This window comes from Aegilops tauschii, chromosome 2, assembly GCF_002575655.3.
Source record: "Aegilops tauschii subsp. strangulata cultivar AL8/78 chromosome 2, Aet v6.0, whole genome shotgun sequence".
NCBI classification, from domain to species: domain Eukaryota; kingdom Viridiplantae; phylum Streptophyta; class Magnoliopsida; order Poales; family Poaceae; genus Aegilops; species Aegilops tauschii.
The window spans coordinates 549,334,029-549,346,307 of NC_053036.3; positions in this window are offsets into that span (position 1 = coordinate 549,334,029).

Genomic DNA, 12,279 nt, shown 5'->3' on the forward strand with positions numbered 1-12,279 from the left:
GAAATTCCCGTGTACCCTCAAGAACGCTTTGCTTATCATAAGAGACTATTTTGGCCTGCCCTTTGCCTCAAAAGTATTGAGCTACCTTGCTGCACTTTTGCTACTATTATCGTTACTTGCTCGTTACAAATTATCTTGCTACCAAACTACTCTGTTACTTACTATTTCAGCACTTGCAGACTTTACCTTGCTGAAAACCACTTGTCATTTCCTTCTGCTCCTCGTTGGGTTCGACACTCTTACTTATCGAAAAGAGCTACAATTGATCCCATATACTTTTGGGTCATCAATCCCCGGCGCCTCGTCCTCCCGTGCTCCTCCTCCCCCTCCTCCTCCGGCGCCCGTGCGTTTTCGCCCAGGTTGTCGGCGCCTGCACATCCCGGTGCACCAAGCGCGATGGCACTGGCGGTGCCGGCGGTTCCGCGGACCAGGCGGCGATGGCGATGGCGACATCGACGTCAAGGGCAAGGGCAAGGCCGACGACGTCTAGGGCAGCGTGCGGGGCGACGCAGTCTTTTTTATGTTTTAATTATTGTTTAATTAGCTTTATGTGGACTTTGGCCGGTGGTTGACCGGCCACTTATGTTTAATTATGTTTATTTCTGTGAGCTGTTTTTTTTCACGCCGGCACATATGGGTCCGCCTCCCGTTGGGCGGTCAAGCCGACTCATTTGAGAATGCGGACGCGCACGTCCGCCTGGCCAGCCCAAACGGACGAAAAGCGGTCAAAGCATGCGTCCGTTTGGGTCGCCCGTTGGAGCTGCTCTTACGAACTTCGTGGGAGCTCGGTGAGGTCCCCTGGTTTGCAGATTCCCCTAATTAATGCAACGCGGTGCGAATGAGGCATGTGCCGCTGGTCGCCCAGTAAGTCATCCTCGTGACTTATGAGATAGCTTCAGTCATTTGTTGGCCTTATTGCTGACCCCTCGAGTTTACTTTCGGGACCGTCCCCTACAGCCTCGTAGGACTGTTTTTCGTCGAGCCTGTCACGACTGTGCCTCTGTTGGCGGTCCCAACGGCGCAGCCATCTGTGTGGGTCCCTTCCCCTGAAGCAGAGATCTGGCCTTGGGGTAAGTATAGTTTTTGGGCTTGGGCGCCGTCTTAGTAATGCCCCACACGGGAATGTCTTTATGTGGGCTATTTATGGTAGGAACTCCCGCCGAAAAGGCAGCAACTGACTCTGAGGCAGGGACGTCAGCGAGGGTGGTGTGGACCTGGTGACTGACGTCTACTACACAACCTTCTTATTGTAGACGTTGTTGGGCCTCCAAGTGCAGAGGTTTGTAGGACAGTAGCAAATTTCCCTCAAGTGGATGACCTAAGGTTTATCAACCCGTGGGAGGCGTAGGATGAAGATGGTCTCTCTCAAACAGCCCTGCAACCAAATAACAAAGAGTCTCTTGTGTCCCCAACACACCCAATACAATGGTAAATTGTGTAGGTGCACTAGTTCGGCGAAGAGATGGTGATACAAGTGCAATATGGATGGTAGATATAGGATTTTCAATGCAATTCACCACACAATACATATAAATTTCCTCTAGATCAAAATCAAGAACTTTATCAAGGAAAAATTCTGGAATATCCTTAGTTATACGTTTCATTTCTTCATAACCCACAAGCAAACTAAGTTCATTATGATGCGCAAGGGAAATCAAGTCATCACAATTTTTGGACACGATACGATCATGAAACAATTTGCATTGGAGATTTAAATGATCACGTTCATTGCAAAGTTCACAAGGATGGCAAAGAAATTTCAAATTTTCAGCACAAGCATCTAGCCTCTCGTGCAACCATTTAGTTTCTAAATACTTATGCCTCTTGCAAAATCTATCTTCCCTATTTGGTGTGTACTTGCAAACTCTATGCACTCCACAAAAATTGACATGCTTATAAGAGACATTTTCATCATGACTAGTGCAATCATCATTAAGTACTACGGATATTCAAAGAGTTCATACTAACAACATTGCAATCATGCTCATCATTCAAAGATTGTATGCCAAACATTTTATTGCATTCTTCTTCTAACACTTTGGCACAATTATCGGAATCCTTATTTTCACGAAAGACGTTAAAAAGATGCAGCATATGAGGCACCCTCAATTCCATTTTCTTTTTGTAGTTTTGTTTTATAAACAAACTAGTAATGAAACAAGAAACTAAAAGATTCGATTGTAAGATCTAAAGATATACCTTCAAGCACTAACCTCCCCGGCAACGACGCCAGAAAAGAGCTTGATGTCTACAACACAACCTTCTTCTTGTAGACGTTGTTGGGCCTCCAAGTGCAGAGGTTTGTAGGACAGTAGCAAATTTCCCTCAAGTGGATGACCTAAGGTTTATCAATCCGTGGGAGGCGTAGGATGAAGATGGTCTCTCTCAAACAACCCTGCAACCAAATAACAAAGAGTCTCTTGTGTCCCCAACACACCCAATACAATGGTAAATTGTATAGGTGCACTAGTTCGGAGAAGAGATGGTGATGCAAGTGCAATATGGATGGTAGATATAGGTTTTTGTAATCTGAAAATATAAAAACATCAAGGTAACTAATGATAAAAGTGAGCACAAACGGTATTGCAATGCTTCAAAACAAGGCCTAGGGATCATACTTTCACTAGTGCAAGTTCTCTCAACAAGGATAACATAATTAGATCATATAACTATCCCTCAACATGCAACAAAGAGTCACTCCAAAGTCACTAATAGCAGAGAACAAACGAAGAGATTATTGTAGGCTACGAAGCCACCTCAAAGTTATTCTTTCTAATCAATCCATTGGGCTATTCCTATAAGTGTCACAAACAGCCCTAGAGTTGGTAGTAAAATAACACCTTAAGAAACAAATCAACCAAAACCCTAATGTCACCTAGATACTCCAATGTCACCTCAAGTATCCGCAGGTATAATTATACGATATGCATCACACAATCTCAGATTCATCTATTCAACCAACACAAAGAACTTCAAAGAGTGCCCCAAAGTTTCTACCGGAGACTCAAGACGAAAAGGTGTGCCAAGCCCTATGCATAGACTCCCAAGGTCACGGAACCCGCAAGTTGATCACCAAAACATACATCAAGTGAATCAATAGAATACCCCATTGTCACCATAGGTATCCCATGCAAGACATACATCAAGTGTTCTCAAATCCTTAAAGACTCAATCCGATAAGATAACTTCAAAGGGAAAACTCAATTCATCACAAGGAGATAGAGGGGGAGAAACATCATAAGATCCAACTATAGTAGCAAAGCTCGCGTTACATCAAGATTGTGCCACATCAAGAACACGAGAGAGAGAGAGAGATCAAACACAGAGCTAGTAGTACATACCCTCAGCCCCGAGGGTGAACTACTCCCTCTTCGTCATGGAGATCGTCAGGGTGATGAAGATGGCCACCGGTGATGATTCCCCCCTCCGGCAGGGTGCCGGAACAAGGTCCCGATTGGTTTTTGGTGGCTACAGAGACTTGCGGCGGCGGAACTCCCGATCTAGGTTTGTTTTCGGGGTTTTTTGTATTTATAGGAATTTTTGGCGTCGGTCTCACGTCAGGGGGGTCTCCAAGTCATCCACGAGGCAGGGGCGCGTCCAGGGGGTAGGGCGCGCCCTCCACCCTCGTGGATGGCTCGGGACTCTTCTGCCTCAACTATTTTACTCAGGGGGCTTATTTTGGTCCATAAAAAATCATCAAAAATTGGTACGTCAATTGGACTCCGTTTGGTATTCCTTTTCTGTAAAACTCAAAAACAAGGAAAAAACAGAAACTGGCACTGGGCTCTAGGTTAATAGGTTAGTCCCAAAAATCATATAAAATAGCATATTAATGCATATAAAACATCCAAGATGCATAATATAATAGCATGGAACAATAAAAAATTATAGATACATTGGAGACGTATCAGTGACCTCCCAAGTCCCGGCCTCCTCACCCGACCCGAGTGCGTCGGACTTTCCTCTAGTAAGTGTGGCCGCCACGGCGGCGATCGTAAAGGTCTCCGTTGGCGGGCAGACCGCTCGGCGGCCTCATCGTCCAGTGCGATGGCAAGGGTATGTTCCTTCTTGTCCAGTGGATTCGGGTCTGAGGTCCTGCAGGTGGTCACGGCACCCTTGCATACTGCGGACGAGGCGTTGGGATGCCTGTGGGGGGGCACTAGTAGAAAAAGGGTCTAATGTGAAGCACATAGTCCCGGTTTGTAGTTGAACCGGCACTAATGTGACCATTAGTGCCGGTTCCAACGGCTAGGCGGGCGGCGATCATTAGTACCGATTCGTGGAGAACCTTTAGTACCGGTTCGTGCCACGAACCGGTACTAGTGAGGTTGTGGCAGGCTGTTGTCAGGCTTTTTGCTGTACGAGCCCCTTTAGTACCGGTTCGTGGCACGAACCGATACTAGAGTTTTTTAGTTGGTGCAATGGTTTTTTAGTCCCACCTCGCTCCGCTAACAGGGTCTTTACCATCTTAAATATGTTACTCTCAAACTATCACAACCACTTGGTCTTCATTGAACTCTATGTGTAGAATTTGTGGCCGCAATATGAGTCTTCTCCGGTTTTTAAACCGGTGAGGACTCATATTGACAATTCAGATTGTACACAAAAAGATAATTGATGATCAATGTATTTTTGATGTATATTTTTACATGTTTACACATAGCAGTAGCGCGTTTTGGCTGAAAGGCGCTACTCATCAATGTACTTTTTATGTATATTTTTACATGTTTACACAATCTCTTTCGGAGTATCAGGGTTTCAGAAGAAAACTCATCTGTTACAAAGGCATTTCATTTTTTAACTTATTATAACTCCAGACTTTTTGTGTGTTCATTATGCACCATTCAAAGCCGCGTCATCAACTTTCAACCCTTTCTGCCTTCATTTGCTATTTTTCATGCATTTACTGATTTGTTTTGAGCTAAATGACCCTGAAATTGAAAAGCACTACAAATGAACTCTGAAAAGGTTGAAACTTGGCATGGTATCATCATTTCACCCACATAGCATGTGCAAAAAAGTAGAGAGGGTTACGAAAAAAACTGGATGCACTTCGTGTACAAACTGGACAATCTCTTTCGAAGTATCAGGGTTTCGGACGAAAACTCATCTCTTGCAAAGGCATTTCATTTTTTTAAATTATTACAACTCAAGACTTTTTGTGCGTTCATTATGCACCATTCAAAGCCACGTCATCAACTTTCAACCCTTTCTGCCTTCATTTGCTATTTTTCATGCATTTACCATTTGTTTTGAGCTAAATGACCCTGAAATTGAAAATCACTACAAATGAACTCTGAAGAGGTTGAAACTTGGCATGGTATCATCATTTCACCCACATAGCATGTGCAAAACAATAGAGAAGGTTACGGAAAAAACTAGATGCACTTCGTGTACAAACTGAACAATCTCTTTCGAAGTATTAGGGTTTCGGACGAAAACTCATTTGTTACAAAGGCATTTCATTTTTTAAACTTATTACAACTCCAGACTTTTTGTGCGTTCATTATGCACCATTCAAAGCCAGGTCATCAACTTTCAACCCTTTCTGCCTTCATTTGCTATTTTTCATGCATTTACTGATTTGTTTTGAGCTAAATGACCCTGAAATTGAAAAGCACTACAAATGAACTCTGAAAAGGTTGAAACTTGGCATGGTATCATCATTTCACCCACATAGCATGTGCAAAAAAGTAGGGAGGGTTACGGCAAAAACTCGATGCACTTCGTGTACTAACTGGAGAATCTCTTTCAAAGTATCAGGGTTTCGGACGAAAACTCATCTGTTACAAAGGATTTCATTTTTTTTAACTTATTACTACTCCAAATTTTTGTGCGTTCACTATGGACCATTCAAAGCCAGGTCATCAACTTTCAACCCTTTCTGCCTTCATTTGCTATTTTTCATGCATTTACTGATTTGTTTTGAGCAAAATGACCCTGAAATTGAAAAGCACTACAAATGAACCCTGAAGAGGTTGAAACTTGGCATGGTATCATCATTTCACCCACATAGCATGTGCAAAAAAGTAGAGAGGGTTACGGCAAAAACTGGATGCACTTCGTGTACAAACTGGACAATCTCTTTCAAAGTATCACGGTTTCGGACGAAAACTCATCTGTTACAAAGGCATTTCATTTTTTAACTTATTACAACTCCATACTTTTTGTGCGTTTATTATGCACCATTCAAAGCCACATCATTAACTTTCAACCCTTTCTGCCTTCATTTGCTATTTTCATGCATTTACTGATTTGTTTTGAGCTAAATGAACCTGAAATTGAAAAGCACTACAAATGAACTCTAAAGAGGTTGAAACTTGGCATGGTATCATCATTTCACCCACATAGCATTTGTAGTTCTTTGCGTGCAATTTTTTTAACTATTCAAATTTCACCCAAATTTGGGTGAAATGATGATCAAATTTCATTTTTTAAATTTTTTTTTATACTATTCAAATTTGAAAACTACTCGCGCTAAAATAAAGTTTGTAATTTTTTGTATCTAAAGCAAAAATATTCAGAAAGAAACTCTAAATACAGCAAAAAAACAACTCAGAAATAAATATAAGAAAATAAATAAAGCGGAAAAGAAAAAAATTACATAAAAATACAACTTTGCGCGATGTCCAGTGGACCTGCTTGGCCTTGGGCCAGGATGCAGGCCCGTGAGGCCCAGCGGGCCCACAGGGCAGCGGGCAAAGTTAGGCCCAGAAGCCTGCTATAGAGAGGAACTCGAGAGAGCTACTACACTGGGGCTTATAAACCAGTGCAGACGCTCTTCGGCTAGCGAGGTGGGACTGAACTTTGTGCACCGCGGGTGGCAGAGAACCACCTTTAGTACCCGTTGGTGGCTCCAACCGGTACTAAAGGGGGGTCTTTAGTTCCGGTTGGAGCCACCAACCGGTACTAAAGGCCTGCGCTTCCCGCCGCTTGGCCTGGCAAAAGCAGATCTTTAGTACCGGTTGGTAGCTCCAACCGGTACTAAAGGCCCCTCCTATATATATAGTACTTACGGAAATTGCAGTTAGTTTCTTCTTCATCTGCTTCGTCATCGCGCCCGTCCATGTCGCCGCCGCGCTCGCCCGTCCCCGTGGCCGCCCCCGTCGCGCGCGTCCGTCCCCGTCCCCGTCCTCATCGCCGTCGTCGTCGCCGTCCCCGTCCCCGCCCCCGTAGCACGCGCCCGTCCCCGTACGTCGCCGCCCCGGCCCGTCCCCGTCGCCGCCCCAGCCCGTCGCCGCCCCCGTCGCCTCGCATCGCCGGCCGTCACCCCGCTGTAAGACCGCCCACTGCGCGCCGCGCCGGCCGGCCCTCACACACACAGAGACAGATTTTTCTTAATTATTTTCTGTTTTTTCTTTTTTAGTTTCTTGTACTTATAGTTTATATAAATGTTAGATTAATGTCAAATGTTAGATGATTATATATATATATATAGAAATGTTAGATATTAATGTCAAATGTTAGATGAATTAGATAGAAATGTTAGATATTGATGTCAAATGTTAGATGAATTAGCTAGATATTAATGTTAGATGAGTTAGTTTTTTATAATTTTGGTTATAGATGAATTAGATATATTAATGTTAGATGAATTAGATATATTAAATTTAGGTATATGAGATTTGATCATCTAATTAAAAGTTTACTATATAGAACTAGCTACTTTATTTTTAGTAAGAAAATTAATAGAACTAATTTATTTTAGTAAGTGCTTAGTTGAATTAGTTGAATTAATAGAACTAGTTGAATTAATAGAACTAGTAAGTGTTTATCAATTAATGTTTCAACTATGAACATAGGAAATGTCTGACGACGAAAAAGATTTCAGTATGTGCGAATACTGCGAAGACGAGCGCGGTCTGTGCGACATAAATTCTCTAGTTGATGGTAGGCGCTTCAGCATCAAGTTGGATGAGACCTTCGAAGTGGATACAGTAAGTCACAACGACAAGTCTTTTTTCGTAATTAAGCATGACTTATACTTCATTTGCTTCAACTTATAATTTTAATCTTTTACTATTCTACTAGCGTATCCCCTGCCATGCAAGAATTTTTGTCTTGGATAAGATAGGTTTCAGTCCTAAGAAAACTATAGAGGTAAAGAGAGTTTACTTGAGGACCGAGCATGGTTATACTTTCGACGTCAAATTATACAATGCAGACACCTACACCTATTTTGAATGCAAAACTTGGCAAGCACTATGCAAGGCTTATGCATTTGAGCCTGATATGGTTATCACCTTTGATATTCATCCAGAAGATGATATTGAAGGTAATAGAGACATTTGGGTCGATGTGGAGACGCCTCCAGTTCTACCATTATGTGAGTTTCTCAACCATATTTATGTCTTCGCACTACAAGAAATATGTCAACTTGCGACCATCACTATTGGTCGCTGAAAGGTCATAGTTTTTCATTTGCGACCTTTTTGTGACCAAAAACAGATGGTCAAAAGCTGACGGTCGTAAACTAAAATTCACGACCTTCTTTGTGATATGTAAAAGATCGTTGGTTCTCCAACCAAATTTTTGGTCACTAGCAGCCTCCCCAGGACACGTAGGATCCAGCGTGGCAAGCTGACGTGGATAAGAATCAGCCCGGTCCAATTCGGTGTTTATATGGGCCGAGCCCACTAATACAGCCTTTTTACTGTATATTTTTTATTTTAATTTTCTCTGGCTACATGGGCCCGGCCCAACAATTTGGCATTTTTATTTTCTAGGGCATGGCCTTTTGTGGTCCTTTTCATTTTAATTTCCGGTTTTTTTTGTCATCTCCAGTTTTTAGATGGGTCCCAATTGTCAGATTTTTCCTGGCAGTGGATCCACATCACTTTTTAAGCAATATATATCAAACAGAAAGAAGAGAGAAGCATATGAAAATCTTCAAATAACAACCAAAATAGGTTTATTACAATATATTCTGTACAGAACTGAGCATGTGAAACTCCATACACTCGTTCACATCACAACAACCAGTTTAACCGTCAAATATTGCATGCCCAGGAACTTCAAACTTCACGTAGATAACCATACAATATTCCACACAATCACAAATATTGCGATCGAAAAATAAAACGCTCTGCCAGTGTAAAGCTAGCTACTCTTGGATACCACGGAACATGCTCTTCAACATAATAAGAAGTCATCAATGGAGTTCTACCAACAACACAAGCTCCATTCACCTACAAGAACAGAATGGAATATCAAGTACTTGGATCGTTCAAGCAGATTACAACCAACATATATATGTAGAAATACATCAGGAAATATGATGGAGCAAATCGGACAACAAATACATTAAGTAAACAGCCCAACCGACGAGTGATGACGACAAGCAAAGAGTATAAACCCAGGTTTGGACATAAATAGTGTCAACTCAAGCAGAATATAATAAGGCAGTAAACATGTTGTCACATCCTCTTTGACCCTCTTCAGATCAAATCATCTACATAGCTTCTATTTTCTTTGTGCTTTACAGCAAAGAGCAAAACTAAGGAGAGCAAAGCATAGTTGATGATGGATTGGTGAATTACCTCGATGGCGTACATGATGGTAATGTCGGTCCTTCTGGAGCTAGTAGTGTTCGTCCACAGACATAAGCATAGAAAAGAAAACATGATTTCAGCGAAACTAAAACTGTCAATGAAAGTTGAATAACAATGCAGCAGATTAGCTCTTAGCATGGAGGAACATCACCAAATTAAACAAGATGGTTGTTCAAGTTTCTATATGACTATTCATGATTTCAGTTTGTCATCATCGTTTAAATAGCTTGGCAAACATTGACAGCAAAGAAACAAAAAATTTAAGTCAATAGCTTTGTGAGCATGTAGTAGATTGTTCACATCCTAATGAAATACATGTCAAAGAAGCTTGAACTATACTAGCAACAGAAAGCAGTCAGCGGTATCTGAGAGTGCCAGCTATAGATAAAATCATGCACACTCGAATATAAACTGAATAACAGCAACCAGAGCAAGACATTGTCGTTGTCGTCTACAAATAGAAGTGTAACATTACTTTCTAGCAATCAGAAAGAAAATTTGGGTGCCTGCTTCTAGTACACAAGCTCAGGTAGTGCAACATGTCTAGCAGAACAATAGCAGCAAAATGTCAGCAACAAGCACTAAGGCCGGACCGTTGAGATGGTGATTCATGTGGCTTTCTCCTCCACATGTCAGCAGCAAGCACTAAGGTCGATCTCGTCGAACACCACCGCCTTGGCGCTCCCGGCCTCCGCCAGTACCTGCCAAAAGACCCATTCAGAATTCAGATCACACCTACACACGATGAACCATTCAAATTCGAACTGACTTGAAGCAGAGCATGGTTCTATAGATCGTTTTCCAGGTTAGGTTAGGCTATGCACTTGTCCATCTAATCTAAACTAAACATGATAGAGTGGAAAATACCATCACTGCAAGGTATGCTACAACGCCTACATGACAGCTAAAAGGTTCATCGATAATACAGAAAAAATATGGCGTTGTGAAACATACTATGTCATATAGAGATAGACTTCACAGGTGAAATCGAGGCAACTTATGATGCAAGTTTTCAGTGTGAGAAGCACCTAGGCAAGGGCTAACCTGGTTGATAAGGGCAGCAGAGCGAGAGACGAGCTCGATGTTGTTGCCATCAAGGACGATCTCATCCTTTACTTTCTCGGACCGTGGGATTGTCACACGTCAATCATGTCAACTTTCCTTACCTGTTCAAGGAAAGGGATAATCTCAGTACATTTCATACATGACTCAAGTAACACAAATAAGCGTCAGAACAGCTGAAGGCATGCAAGACATCACAAACACACAATGCAAGAGTGGCATTTGCTTCTCTAGAGTATACGACACTCAGGTTCGTTGATTTCTTTACAGAAGGAGTAGTTGAAATCATGCATGCTTGGCCAACATAATTAAGCGCAGCCTGAGCCTACTACACAAACCACGAACATGTGACACGATTTCCATGAGGTAGCAGCATATCACCCAGCCAATGGTTAATGCAGGAATGCACAAGTGTTGAAGCTCGGGCAATTCCTCGATGCCTGGCTTTGCTGGTCGAATCCAACAGCTGGCTACTAATTATGTCCACAGTTTCTCAAGTTCTACAAAGAGCTATGGCATGATTACGCAAGATAATATAAAATCAGCCATAACAAAGCACTCTCGCACATCAACTCACTCTGCGGCGAATATATGTCCTAGGGAATCGCCGTAACATCCTGAACCAAGCAGCAGTCACTAGCAGTTTCAGCGGGCCGATCCTCAAGCTACAGGATCCAAATCTCACCGGCCATGGAGCACGCAAGATAACAACAATTCCAGTAAAAAGCAAAGCACTCGTCCTCTCCGATGCCGATTCCATGGATCCGCACGCACGCTGGAACAAGCAGAGATCGGCCAATCAGCGCAAACCGCGTGCTCCTCCTTGGCTGGGATCCCTCAGCTCCTCCTAATCTGGTGGGTGCGGCGCTCCCGCGATCGGATCGAGCTTGGCGTCGTCGGCAGACTCCGGAAGCCGTCGGAATCGCCGGCGTGGGTGGCGGCGGCGGAGAAGGAGGGACTTACCATATATTTGTTGCAAAATTGTATCAAATCAATTTTCTAAAGTACTAGGCCATATATAATGCACAATTGACCAAATGGTTAGGTGTCAAAAGTTTCGATGCACCTCTCATGAAAAAGACAAATTTCCGCCGATTCAGCAGAAAGCGGGTAAAATTTGTATTGTAGCTGCCTCATAGTTTGCTCTTTATTTTTTCCAAAAATCATTTCTAGGTACATAAGTATCTATTTGATCATAGAAACACAAAAAAATTCCAACATTCAACCACTATGTAGGAACGGTCATGCCCGCCGTTTTGACCCCATTTTGAAACGGGCATAAAAAATTCAAAAAATTCAAAAAATTGGAAAACCTTCGCATTGTGTCATTATATGTGACCAAGTTACCAGGAAAAATAATAAACTTGTAATACGGCAATGCTTTTAAAAAAGTGTTCTCAGAAACGAGCTATCATGTGTGGAGATCAATGGCTTTCAAGCCAAATGATCAATCGTATGGTCACATTCATGGCATATTTTGTTCAAATGATCTCATATTGTGCACAAGGGTGCATTTTGGAATGGCAAACAATGTTGCCTAAGGGAGTTTTCATTTTCTTTGCACGGAAAATTCATTTTCCATTTTTCGAGTGCCCGAAATGAGGTTTGTTTCTGAAGGAACTACCAAATAAATGTTGTAAAAATGGACCAAATCAATTTTATAAAA